This window comes from Aotus nancymaae, unplaced genomic scaffold, assembly GCF_030222135.1.
Source record: "Aotus nancymaae isolate 86718 unplaced genomic scaffold, 86718_ANA_hifiasm-v0.15.2.pri h1tg000064l_0, whole genome shotgun sequence".
In the NCBI taxonomy this organism is placed as follows: domain Eukaryota; kingdom Metazoa; phylum Chordata; class Mammalia; order Primates; family Aotidae; genus Aotus; species Aotus nancymaae.
In genome coordinates, this window is record NW_026988478.1 from 7,028,612 (window position 1) to 7,042,773 (window position 14,162).

The window sequence follows — 14,162 nt, forward strand, 5'->3', positions numbered from 1 at the left end:
AGCCATGTAGAACTATGAGTCCATGAAACCTACTTTGTTTATAAATCACCCAGTGTTGGGTAGTATCTTTATAGTAGGTGGATGCAAAAGCAGTTGTGGCTTTTTGCCATTGAAAGTAATCACAAAAAACGTAGTTACTTTTGTACCAACCTAATGGCAGCATGAGAATGGACTAATACAGCTCCTGTAGAGGGAGACTATATTAAAGAGACTGAGCAAAGAAGACAGCCAAGCAAGTGTATAATAGGAATTGGGTAGACAGAGTTGCAGAATGAGAGTAGTGAGCAGTGTACTAGTTCAAGAGAAATCAGGCAACTTAGGTCAGCAAAGAGTCCATTCCATCTGGGCATTAAGAGACACTAGTGGCCGGGTGTGGTGGCTCATGTCTGTAATCTTAGCACTTTGGGAGGCCTAGGCAGGTGGATCACAAGGTCAGGAGATTGCTACCGTTATGTCCAACACAGTGAAACTCTGTCTCTACTAAAAGTACAAAAATTTGCTCAGCATGGTGGCGCATGCCTGTAATTCCAGCTAATCGGGAAGCTGAGGCAAGAGAATTGCTTGAACCAGGGAGTCAGAGGTTGCAGTGAGCCGAGATTGTGCCACTGCACTCCAGCCTGGTGACAGAGTGAGACTCCATCTCAAAAAAACAAAACAAAACAAAAAACTAAAGAGGCACTGGTACCTTTGCCAGAGCCTGTTCTCTATGGTTTTGTCGGCTAAAGACAGTTTTGAATCCAAAGGGTGAGGGAGAAGTGAAACAGGAGAAGCTATTTTCTCCTGTTGTTTTCAATAAAGTAATGTTATATAACAATATTTCAGTCAGTATTGAATCACATGAAAGTGGTCCCATAAGATTATAATAGAGCTAAAAATCCCTATCACCTAGTGGCAGCGTAGCTGTAGTAACATTGTAGTGCAATGCATTACTCAAGTGTTTGTGGTGATGCTGATGTAAACAAGCCCACTGCACCACCAGTCATATAAAAGTATAGCACATAGAATCATGTGCAGTACGTAATACTTGACAATGATAATAAATACTGGCTTATACATTTACTATACTATGTTTTTTAATCATTATTTTACAGTGTACTCCTTTTTACATAAACAAGTTAACTGTAAAACAGCCTCAGGCAGGTCCTTCAGGAGACTTTTCAGAAGAAGGGAATATTATAGGAGATGACAGCTCCGTGTATGTAATTGCCCATAAAGACCTTCTGGAGGGTAAGATGTGGAGGAGAAAGAGAGTAATACTGATGATCCTGACCATGTGTAGGCCTGAGCTAATGTGTGTGCTTTTGTCTTAGTGTTTGTCTTAGTTTTCATTCCTGTCATTAAGTGATGCTAGACTGTATTTACCTCAATATTTTGGTGTATTCCACTTTTAGTGGTATTCTTTTTATGTCTAAATGTACAACATACTTTATTCTGTAACTCCATTACATACAGCTTTAAGACTGATTTATTTCCTGATCATCAGTTTTCTCTAAATCTAAAGATAGTATATATATATGTGTGGGTTGATTTGTGAACTGCATTTTTTCACATGCTGTCTTAGCATCTAGATTAACTCAATTTCTTATCTCGAAAAACTTGCCTCAACATGCTTAAAATGTCTGCTTTAGAAAATCATTCTTACAGGTTTAAATATTGTTATTATTAAGTGATCGTTCTTAAAATATAAACTTTCTTAGTTGATATGGCATCTTGAGAATGAAATTGCATTGAGAAGGGATAGGATAGACTATGGGGAAAGGATATAAACTTTCAGTGTGAGCATAGGAGGATTGGCTACACTGGGGCATTTGGAAAATAATTTGAATTTCCAGAAATAGTATAACTTCTGCTATGTAAATTCTGATAACATTTTCAGTAGGGAATGAAATAGGGAAATAGTCTTTACTGAGTACCCACTGTATTCTCACATGTATATTATCTCATTTTATAGTCACAAATATTATCCAGGGTAGATACTATTATCCCTGTTTACAGTTGAGAATATAGATGCCCCAAAGGTTGAATTATTTGCTCTGGTTTACATTGCTCATTAAAGAGTGAGAATTTGAATGAAAAATTTTCTATATCCCTTGTACTTTCAAATACTTAGGTTGACCCTAATCCTACCAACATGTGAGGCTTCCCTACATTTCTGGGTTTTGTGTTCCTGTTCTCAGATCAGAACTCAAAGTCCTCCATCTTCTCTTTCTCATAGATTTCATTGTATCAGTCAAGATTCTTTTGGTTGCTAATAGCAGAAACTTTATTAAAATTGGTTTAAGCAGGAAAGGCGATTTATTGGCTCACATACTTTAAAGTTCGGAAGGATATTAAAATTTAGGTATAGGTGAATTCAGGGATCTCAAAAAAGGTGTCAGGAATCTGTTTTTTCTCTCTATATATGGTTATTCCTTTAGTTTGTATTGGCTTCTTTCTCAGGCAGGTGACCCATATGGTAGGAAAGGTCACCAGTAGATGCTCCAGGTTGACATTGTGCTACTTGAATAGAACCAGATGAAAGAATGTGTCTTTCCCGAAACTCTTCAAATACTTCCTGGTATTGTTCTGATCTGATTGTCAGTTTCAGTCACATACCCATCTCTGAACTAATCACTGGGATGTGGGGGTGCCCTGTTCTCAATGGCTGGCTTGAGTGGACATCCTCTCCTTGTGAGGCTTAGCCTCACCCAAGACACTGCAATTAGAAGTAGGGGAAGAATGTTTCTCCACAGGAAAATGAGAATGCTATTAGAAAAAAAAAGGGGAATGGAATCCTAGACAGTTACAAATGACAGAAGTCCACTACTCGTTTTCACATTATTATCCCACTTGGACCTTTTGCTCTAGTCAGTGATGAAGACATGACTATGAAATAATTTTCTAATTTGCACATTCCCACCTGCTGTTTCCCTTGCACTTATTCCACCAGTTCTTTTTAAAGACTTGATCTCAGAGCTTTTTCCATCTTTATCCTGCATTCTGAAAGCATTGAGAGATCCGCTCATTTTATGAATTATACGTTAGTAAATGTTCTTAGGTTGTTATGTGTGTGTGTGTGTGTGTGTGTGTGTGTGTGTGTGTGTGTATGACTTTTGTCATCTATACTAGAGCAAGGACTACCTCTTATTTTATTTATGTAAGTATTCAAAGCCAAGGAAATAGGAATCTACACATAAAATGGGTTATAATTTAACTAAAAGACAATCATCCTCACCCTTTCACAATGTCGCTCAATGAAGTTGAAGGTTGAATTTAGGGAAAGTCATTTATTAAAATGCTTTGTGATTATATTGGAAGAAAATAATTTGAACCCACCAAAAGGGACATGCTTATTAGCTCCCTGTGGAAAGACTTGATGCAGCTCCCTGTGTTTCCACTCTAATTCCATTAAGGTACTCATTCATTCATTCATGCTGTTTTATTAAAGATTTTTTTTTGGCCATTCCTTAGAAGATTTCTTTGTTCTAACTGATGAATTAAGTGCCACTACACAATTTTGATCTTTGTCTTTAGATTTCAGTCCCTCTTCTTTTCCTCCTCGATGCTTCTCCCATGCATTATCATTCTTCCTTTTTTCTTTCTGTCCTCACCACAGTACTCCTTTCCCCTTCTAGCATTCCTTCTCCATTTTTTGAGTTAAGTAGCACCATAATTAAATTTTATTTGACTACAGTTTTTTAACCAATCCTTAAGAGAAAAGTAGCAATAAAAATTAGTGAAATTTGTCTGTTCTTCCTTTGTCCAGGATATATTATGATCACACTGAGTGAGTGCAAAATAGGCATCATTAAGGCTCTTTCTAGAAACAGAATTCCAAACAAAAAAAGCAAATTAGTGTAGAAATTCTCATGAGCATCTACTTGATAGTTCTGTATCTCACAGTGAATATGAGAAAAAATTTTCTTTCAACAAGATATTTCCAGGATAGCTTTATTTTTATTTTTAAAAAAATTATGCTTTAAGTTATGGGATAGATGTGCAGAACATGCAGGTTTGTTACATAGATATACACATGCCATGGTGTTTGGCTGCACCTATCAAACTCATCATCTACATTAGGTTTTTCTCCTAATGCTGTCCCTCCCCTAGCCCCCCACCCACTTACAGGCCCCAGCGTGTGATGTTCCCCTCCCTGTGTCCATATGTTATTGTTCAACTCCTTTTTATGAGTGAGAACATGCAGGGTTTGGTTTTCTGTTCCTGTGTTACTTTGCTGAGAATGATGGTTTCTAGCTTCATCCATGTCTCTGCAAAGCACGTGAACTCATCCTATTTTATGGTTGCATAGTATTCCATGGTGTATATGTGCCACATTTTCTTTATCCAATCTATCATTGATGGGCATTTGGGTTGGTTCCACTATTGTGAACACTACTACAATAAACACACATGGGCATGTGTCTTTATAGTAGAATGATTTATAATCCTTTGGGTATATACCCAGTAATGGGATTGCTGGGACAAATGGTATTTCTGGTTATAGATCCTTGAGGAATTGCCACACTTTCTTCCACAATGGTTGAATTAATTTACACTCCCACCAACAATGTAAAATCATTCCTATTTCTCCACATCCTGTCCAGCATCTATTGTCTCCTGACTTTTTAATGATTACCATTCTAACTGTTGTGAGACGATATCTTACTGTGGTTTTGATTTGCATTTCTCTAATGACCAGTGATGACGAGCTTTTTTTCGTATGTTTGCTGGCTGCATAAATTTTTCTTTTGAGAAGTGTCTGTTCATATTCTTTGCCCACTTTTTGATGGGGTTGTTTGACAAAAACAGGCAATGGGATTTCTTTGACAAAAATAGGTAATGGGAAAGGATTCCCTATTTAATAAGTGGTGTTGGGAAAACTGGCTAGCCATATGCAAAAAACTAAAACTGAACCCATTCCTTACACTTTATACAAAAATTAACTAAAGATGGTTTGGATTAAAGACTTAAATGTAAGACCTAAAAACCATGAAAACCCTAGAAGAAAACCTAGGCAATACTATTCAGGCCATAGGACAAATAATTCATGACTCAAACACCAAAAGCAATGGCAACAAAAGCCAAAATTGACAAATGGGATCTAATCAAACTAAACAGCTTCTGCACAGCAAAAGAAATATCATCAGAGTGAACAGGCAACCTACAGAATGGGAGAAAATTTTTGCAACCTATCCATCTGACAATGGCTAATATCCAGAATTTAAACAAATTTATAAGAAAAAGGCTTTTTTTATAAATAGCATGAAAAAAATAAAAACCATCCCTTTTATAATATCTTCATTCCAGGCAAAATATTCCACTGCGTAATTTCAAAATTTCATGAATTTTAGTATATTTTTGTTAAAAAAACAAGTAGTATAAATTATTTATTTGCTAATATAAAATAAGACTAAAAATTGTTTTCTTGTATTACAGCAAATCTAAATAAAATGGAATGATTTGTCTTTTTTCTATTCTTTTCAAATATTTATCAACCTGGGAAAAGAATACTTCCCAACACTATTTCTTGAAAAACTCTGGGTCTAATATTTTTTCTTGTTTAATGTCTATACAACAACTGAATTGTTTTATAAAGAGAAATGAAGGCCAGGCCTGGTGGCTCACAGCTGTAATCCCAACACTTTGGGAAATTGAGGCAGGCAGAACACCTGAGGTCAGGTGTTTGAGACCAGCCTGGCCAGCAGTGCTAAAAATACTAAAATTAGACAGGTGTGGTGGCCCACATGGGAAATTCCAGCTACTCAGGAGGCTAAGCCACGAGGATTGCTTGAGCCTGGAAGGTGGAGGTTGTAAGGAGCCAAGATCACACTACTGCACTCCAACCTGGGCAAGACAGTGAGGCTCTGTCTCAAAAAAAAAAAAAAAGAGAGAAATTAGAAACTGTTATATCTTTAAATTTGCCTCTTAGTTGCCCATAAAAATTTGATTTTTATTGCTTTATTGTTTATTATTTAAATTATTACAATTATTTTGTAATTATTTCTTTTCATCATTTTGTTGTTTTATTTCGGCATTTAAAATTCTAATTTTATCATACTTTGCTGCAAAGTTATTATAAAGGTAAGTCTGTTTTACATAAAAGAAAAATAAAATGAACATATTATAAAACAAGGCAAGCTTCAAAACAAATCTCAAGTACAAATAATTTTCCTATTCTTCTCCTATTAAGGAAGAGAAAAGTAGGAATTGAACCAAATAACACTGCTGTGATGCTGTGGTGATGTCCGTGGCAGTGATCCTGGTGGCGAATTGAGAGCAATTTATTTTTTTATACAGGATATTTAACCTTTCATGACAGTATGAAATGCTTCAAAAAGATGTTTTCCTGTATTTAGTCTCTAATATCTCATGCCCTAACATCCCAGAGAGTAAGTCTATGCAGGACCTAAAGGGAGAGATAAGAATGAATAGATACAATGCTTACCCAACAAAGTTTATAATCTTGTTGGAGTGGCTGTAAATTACTTTTATTTTAGATTATTTTTTCTACCTTGATTTGACAAAATCCCAGCTAGGTAATTGTAAAAGCAAAGCAAAAATAAAACAATACTGTAGTCTGTTTTTCTTACCTGTTGAAATAAAAAGAATATTTTAAAACATATTTTCTTTATTTTTCCCTTAATATTATTGTAGTGTATATGTGTATATAATGATATGTTATAATATCATATGATAATCCTATGTGATAATACTAGTAGTATATGATATACTATATTTATAATACTATATGATAATATATATACTATATATAATGTCTATGATAGATATATAACATATACAATGATACTATATATGATAATACTATATTTAATACATATTATGTATGTGAGTGTATATGTATATGTGTGTGTATATATATGTGAAAAAATATATAATTCACATATATACGTTTAGAAACAGTCTCGCTCTGTCACCCAGGCTGCAGTACAGTGACATAATCATTGCCCACTGTAACCTAGAATGCCTGGGCTGAAGCAGTTCTCCTGCCTCAGCCCAGCAAGTAGCTAGGACTATAGATGTGCTTCACCACCTGGCTAATTTTTGTTATTATTTTTGTAGAGAGGGGGTCTTGCTGTGTTGGCCAGGCTAGTCTCAAACTCCTGGCCTCAGACGATCGTCCAAGCTCAGCTTCTTAAAGTCCTGGAATTACAACTGATAGCCACCATGCCCAGCCTGTCATAGTGTAATTAATACTGAGTTCTTTGCAAAGCTTTTGTCTCCCACAGTTGAGCATGGTGCTGAAAAGATATATACAATCAACGTAATGTGGCCTATAATATGATAATCATATTATATCAAAGCCAAAGTAATATACACATTACCTATACATTGAAAAAGCGGTTTTTCATTATCTGTGCTGAGACCAGGAGTGATTCATATAAGTTGCTTAGAACACATGCACACATATGCACAAGTATCCAATAAAGCGATCACTGAAAATATTTTTTTTGCAGCAGGTTACAAATAATGGCTCAAAATCCTGTGACAATATCAGTGGTCCTGTGGCCATATCTGAAGATGCCCAGAGCCATCTTCTGTTTCTGCATGGCCCTCAAGAAATGGGAGACCAATAGTCTTAGAGGTACTATTGAAAAGTGCATGGAAAGGCTCAAAGTCAGTAGAGGACAGAACTCTCATAAAGGATCAAGAAGTCTTAAGAAACACACAATTATAGGTTTCTGTTGAGGGGAAATTTTTTAACCATTTTTTATTGTTACACAACTTTTAAAAACTAACCAAAGACTTCCCCTGCATTCCATTGGTGCTTTTATGTACTTTAAAACCTTTATTAAAATTTTTACATGAAAGTATATGAAATAAATGTAAACATCAACTTGAATACAACGAGTTCATTCAGTTCATCATTTAAACAACTACTCATAATATAAAAAATGTATAATTCACATTCCACAAATTTATTTTACCACCAGATTTGAGATAAATCCACACTGCTGATACATCTGTTCTGCCTTCATGCCCAGAATTTTCCCTAGTGGCCTTTAAAAATGAAAGCAGACCTTCCTAGAGAGCCTGTCCTATGACCAGGGACTTAGACACAGGCAGACTCATTCTGAATCTCTAGTAATTAATTATCATCAGTTGTCTCATTGACAGCTGGGGGCCACATTTAGCCAACCAGCTGCCCTGCATTGTACAATGCTATATTTGTTCTAAGCTCCTTGGGTGATTCTTGCTGTATGTAAAACAGCAGCAGTTGTAGTACCATTTGCTTCTGCATAGATGCTTTATGACTTGTGTGTCAAGACTATGGCAACCCTTCAGGACTAGTGAATGCCTGGTAAATACCATGAGATGACTCCTGGGCTGTGAGCAGGGAAAACAGGAAATTATTAAACCACAAGTGGAAGTAAAATAGAACACCCAATAAAATGGCATTAGAGTGTGAAGTTAGTTCAAGTCTTATTTAATTATTTTGCTTATTAGGGATTTTATGTAGAGATTTTAAGTAGCAGTTCAAACCCTCAACAACCAGCTATAGAAAATAGTCTGGTGCAAAACATGTCTTATCAGGCTATGACAAACATAATTAATCGAACCTAGTCTGTTACTATATCTTATTGATCTATGAGTTAACAGATGATATTCTGTCTGCAATATCCGGTGCCCCTATCTGTTTCTTTATATATCCGCAACATACTCTTTTGTAATATATCAGAATAAATCTGAGCTTTAGAAGGAACACAGTGGAGTAAGAAAATCCTGAATTTGGTCTGTTATCCAAACAAAAATTCTCAGATTTAAGATGCCAAGAGCTAATAGATTCACAATCTTAAAGTTCAGAAAACTGGATGTTGTTTTCATCCTGAATTTCCTTTTGGTGTTTTTAACATGAATCTATGAAATGATTTTGAATACTTTACATGTTTAGCAGAGACAATTTTTCTGTTCCTGGAATGCCCTTCAGATAAACTTCTTGTTTTTCTCTTTGTCTGGCTCCTATCTTCCGAGGAGTTTTCCCTTATGAATTTAATATTAATTCAAATGAATGCAGGACTGGAGGTGGGAAGCAGTCTCAGGGGTCAGTTCTGAGTTCATACCAGCTCTATCATGTCTACATGTTTTTGACTTGATCAGATTTATCAGAGGCAAAATCTAGTAATGTTTATTCTGGGACTGACTAGTTATTGCTAGTCTCTTTTTTGAAATGATTGCTATCATGGACATCAAGATGTATTAAAGCTCAATTCATGACAACTTTGTAGTTAACATCTAAACATTTTTTTGAAATCCAATAGCAACAGCGTGCATAAGGACCTGTAATTATGATTTTTTTTGTGTATGTGCTATGTGTATGTGTGTATATACTAATAGAGTACCTATAAACTTGGTTTCAAGCTGTGTCTATAAACTTAGATTGACATTGTTGAAGACTTCTTTGAACTATTAGTCACTTAGGATTTTAGTTGGAAAAATATGTTATCATACTAAGCAAATCCTAGTAGTCACTGCAATTTTGCTCATCTTTTAGAATTTCTTTTCCTAGTTTCAATTTGACATTCCTCTGACATGAATTTGAAAAGTATATCTTAGCTTTGTAAAATTCACATCAACATCTGTTCACCACTATAAAAGTTTATAGTTACGTGGAAATTTAAAATGTAAATCAGATATCATTTTCTCTTACAACTTTCAATTAAAAAGAAATGGCTAGGTTTTAAGGGAATCTATGTAAGCAGAAGGATTCTCACATAAATACCTTTTTATGATAGAATCTAAGTTTATGCTAGCCAATGTCATTTTTCTCTTTTGGTGTCCTTTTGTGTTTTTGACATGCAATGGGAAACATGAGCCTTCTCCAAAATACTTCTGTAATAGGAAACAATTAAAACTTGGTAATACAGGGTGATCTTCTGTCTTAGTCTACATTTTCTTAGGGATGATACTGGTGTTTCTGAGGAAGGTTGGAAGTTAGCTCTTCCACTTTCAAATTTGCTTCAAATTTCTCCATCAAAAGATATCTCTCTGACCTAGAATGAGGTAGATGTCAATAGTGGTGACAATGTTAGTGAAAAGGCTTTACACACTGTTAAGTGATTTACAAAACTGCCTGGCAAATAATAGAAACTCAATAATGACTTTGGAATGAGTGAAGGTACAGAAGAAAAACTGCATAATAAAAGCAGAGGAAAAAGTTAGACCCTTGCTATGAAAGAGAGGCTTTTTATCCAATGACGTTGTATGTTATTTATTCTTTTATTTCTCTTAACGAATGAAATGTATTGGGAAAATTAGCATTCAGAGAATATGGTAAACCTCAGGAAATCAGAAATTTGTGAGTAATTCATCAGCATCTCAGTGCTTGAGCGTTTGGAATTTAAGAATAGAGGAGTGCTGAAATTTATGGCATCTAAAGTTGAATGTCTATAGTAAGTAAAAAGTAATGTCATAGAGTCTTTCATTTTCAGTTTTCGCAATTCAGCTTATTTACAGACCTCTTCTGTTTTCATTGTAAACAGGAAACCTGGCCATTACTGTAAAGTCAGCTAATAGGTAAAAATGTTCATTTATCACATTTTGACTCTTTGACTCTAATCAGTAAGATATATGGATAGACTTTGGTGTCAAAGAGACCTAGCTTTGCAATTACTGTCAGCTCTGAAAGTGTTTCTTCATCTGAAAATGGTTATAATGATACTTAGCTTTTAGGATTGGTAAGTATTAAGATATGTGATATGTGTAAAGTATTTCAGTCCAGTGTCTAAATACACAAGAAATGGTGGCTATTATCAAAACAACTTTGGTGGTCCTGTCTGGTTAGGGTGACCATGTAATTTATCATCCAAGCCAGGGAGCTTTTGAGAATAAAAGCAGAAACTATTCATAATTATACTAGAACACCAGACATAAACCAGGACTATGGGCAAACTGAGAACTGTAGTCATCCTATTACTGTTATATCCATCCTAAAGTAAGGTAGGCTTGCTAGATATGAAAGATAAACAATACATAAACCTAAATGTGACAAAAATTGAAATTTGAAGTTTTTTCTCCCATGTTAATATGTTTATGTTATTGCATGAATTGTAAGCTAATAATTAAGAAGAGAGAACTGTTTGGTGATTTGGAATAGAGAGGCTTTACTGTAGAACATAACTGCCTTAGACAAACACACACCTTAAAGGTAAACTGATCTCCTCATTTTACATACAGAGAAACCAAGTTGAGAGAGAATAAATAACTCAGTGAAATCCACAAAATTAACGTGAGGGAAATTAGCAGTACAGTCTGAGTTTGCCCATTGTCTACTTTCAATCTCATTATAAAAATGGAGTGCATGTCCCCTCACATGTGAATGTTCCTTATAATGGACCTTTGAAGGAGCTCTGTCCATATTAACCAGAAACAATCTATGCTGATCAGTACTGCATTCTGCCCCTCCAAATTTAAAATAATTCAAAGCATGACTAGATGTATGAGAGGCTGGTGATTTTCACCATAAAATATATTTATTTTTGGCCCTGATGAATTTATGCTTACTATAAAGTCTGATATTTAATTGTTTTAAATGAAAGGTGTTAATTTAGATCAGAGACAAAAATAAAAAAGCGTGTCACAAATTTAGGTTTGGAGAACTTTGATGAGGATCTTAGATTATTTGAAGGTGTGTGGCTTCATAACTCAATGAGATAAAAATAAACAATGGAATTGGAAGAGTGTAACATATTTCAGAATAATAAGAGCTAACATTTATTGATTACTAGGTATAACAGGTAGCATAATGCTTCATGTGCATTATTTAATCCTTGAGGTTGTCATATGATATAGAAAATGTCATTATTCCAACTTTAAGGATAAGGAAACATTTAAAAAATAACAAAATGTTAAATAGATATTCTTAAGTATAATTATGTAAACCTTTATTTTACGTAGTTTACTTTGTTCACATACACCTCAACCTATACCGAATAACAGCAGCAACATTTAAGATGGCTTGCAAAGATAGATAAAATACAGCATAATAAAATACATTTAAAAGAAGACAATGAGACAAAATGACCATATGTTAGGAAAATAGGAGGAGCCAGAGACAGAAGGGCACACAAAATAAGCAATAAAATAAGCACATTTGCTAAAAATGGGCCACATTAAAACCAGCACGAACGAAGAAATAGTGAATTACAAGACTCATGAGGTCCATGAAGTAAAAATAAAGCAACTTTCAGAAAAACGCTATTGCTACTGCTATTGAGACCAGAGAAAAATGTCTCTAAGAGGCCTCATAAATGATTATCGTATTAATCACTAACATTTAATTCAGTACATTGCTTCCATTACCTCATTTAATCTTCATAGAAAACCTATAGTTTTTCTACTTTTAAAGATGGGAAAACTGAAGCACAGAGAGGTTAAAGAAATTGCTTAGAGTCACACAGCTGGTAAGAATCAGAGCTGTGATCCCAGCCTACATCTATCTGAGTCCCCAGCCAGGGCTTTATACTGAATCACATAAATTCTTGGAAACTTCCATGCAGTGTGCACTGGAATGCATTGAAAAGGGATTTTTCTATTTCTCACTGCTTCCCACAATAGGCTGCAGTGAAATCCTTTCAGGCAGAATTAGGCAACAACAACCCCATTGGTAGTCAAGTTAAGCAAGAGTCAAGAATGGATGAAGCTGGAAGCCATCATTATTAGCAAATTAACACAGGACCAAAAACCACATGTTCTTGCTCATAAGTGGGAGCTGAACAATGAAAACACATTGACACAAAGAGGGAAACATGGGGGCCTGTCGGGGGACCTGGGAGGCAAGGGGAGGGAGAGCATTAGGACAAATAGTATGCATGTGGGGCTTAAAACCTAGTTGATGGGTTGATAGGTGCTGCAACCCAATGCGCATGTATACCTATATAACATACTTGCATGTTCTGCACATGTATCCCAGAACTTAAAAAAAATAATGTATGTCTTACACTTAATTCTTCTTAGGCCACAGCCTTACATCAGAATGTCACAGTTTGCTGGACATTCTGTTATATTGTGAATGGATAACAGGGATGGGATGAGGATCACTTAAGTTCCCCAGACAATTAGTTGTGTCTTGGATGGCCATAGTCCCAGGCTGGTTGCTTCAGGGATTATGCTTATTCAGTGATCTAAATAGATGGCAGAAACCATGATCATCAGCTGTCATTGCTTTCCAAAACTACCTGAACCTGGCCAAGGGGGTCCTACCACTTTGCCATCCATGTTAGCATCCAATTGTAGAGCATAACCCTTGTGCATTTATAAAGGGCTCCATGAAGGAGCTGTTTGTTTCTGTACACAGCCTAAGTGTGGCCACACAAAAGTGGGGAAAGGTGAATAAGGGACAGGGTAGGGCAGGGGTATCTGGCAGGTGCAGCTCAAGTGAACGTATAAATATCTCTCTTGCATAACAAATACTTCTATTTGTAACTGGATGTCCTTCTGATTTGTTTATTTTTCTACCTGTTGATGTGCATTGGGTTTTTCCAGTTTAGAGATAGTATAAATAAAGCTTCAATGGACTTTCATGTACAAGACTTTGTATGGCCATACTCTTTCTTTATTTTTAGATAAATACCCAGGAGAGAAATAATTGGCTTATAGAGTAGATGTACATCTAACTTGACAAACTGCTACACAGTTTCCCAGTTGGTAGATCCATTTTTTCCATTCCCACCAGCAGTGTATGATAGTTTCAGCTCCTCTACAACCTTACCAATGCTTGGTATTGTAACCGAGGTGGGGCTGTGTACTCATCTCCTTCCCCATTCCAAGGTCCTTGGCCTTTCTTACACCTAAGAATGAGGAAAGGGTCCCTGGAGGTGCAGTGAGCTTACCATTTGAATAAATATTGTGGACCCAAAGAGTTTTGCAGGAAAAGCAATTTATTAGAGAGAAAGAGAAAGAGAGAGAGAGAGAGTGCTCCCATGCTGTTGTGGGAGGGGAATCTGGAGGGGATATCCATATAGGTAAGAAGCAGTGGAGTTTTAACTCTGCAGTTATTCCCTCCTCATTTATGTTCTCATCCAATGAGATGAGTTCTTTCAAACTTCCTCTGGAGTGATTGATATTTGACTCTGATACCAGATTGGCTGCTTGATCTGCAACAGAGTCCTCTCCCTGCAGAGCTTTCCGTGGGCTTTTTGGACAAAGAAGCCCACCTCGATTCCTCT